Here is a 971-nt window from a genome sequence, read left to right on the forward strand (position 1 = left end):
ATCTATAGGATTTGTTTCCTTTATATGTCTTGAATTTACGTAATATGTATATATAAACATACAAGAATTTATTATTTACTTATACATACATTTATGTTAACTATAGAAAAAATTATAAATATATCATTTAACTTTTTGTTAATCAATTATGTATGATTTGACATAATCAATATATAGATATATTGTTCATGTTAAATGTATGAATTGATGAGATAGAAACATATTCTATAATTTCTAATTTTTTCATAAACTATTTTTATTTTAATTTTAATAAAATATTTTCTGGTTATTAACATTCTTAGAATTACAATTTAGTAATTCTACATAGCTACAAAAGACAAAAAACTTAATAGAATAGACACATAATAAAAATCTGTATTTCTTAGCTGGAATGTCACTAAAATAAGTTTAAAGCTTTTTTACTTATATATTGTATATTAATAAATTTACCTTCTTATTAGTATTAATGTAATAAAAATTAAAAAAATAAGTGATATATTTATGAAAAATTTCAAAGGACTTAGAATTTTTTTCTAATATTATAACTTGAAATTCATACATGTAAACTTATATAGATTTTGTCCGTTGTACATTGGTTGACATGGCTATATAAGTCATCTCATATATATTAACTGATAATGACTGACTTTAAAGTGATATGTTATTTACAATTGTATCAGGCTGACATGTCATTACCAAGATAATTTTAAAAATATTATAAAAATAGGTTCATTTTACTAGAATAATTAAATTAATACCATTCATATTAATTTGGTTATAGAGTCAACTTATCTTACTAAACTGCCATAAAATTAATTGTTAATAAAAAAATCCGACTTAGTAAAGTTTGTTACAAGCCCAAGTTCTTCTTGTCACTTATTTTGCAAATTTTAGACGCCTTTAAGATAATAAAGACTATAAATACATGTTTTTAGCTCTTTTTTTAAGTGTCTCTTTTCACGTCTTAGAAC

The sequence above is a fragment of the Eutrema salsugineum genome, unplaced genomic scaffold, assembly GCF_000478725.1.
Source record: "Eutrema salsugineum unplaced genomic scaffold, Eutsalg1_0 scaffold_11, whole genome shotgun sequence".
NCBI classification, from domain to species: domain Eukaryota; kingdom Viridiplantae; phylum Streptophyta; class Magnoliopsida; order Brassicales; family Brassicaceae; genus Eutrema; species Eutrema salsugineum.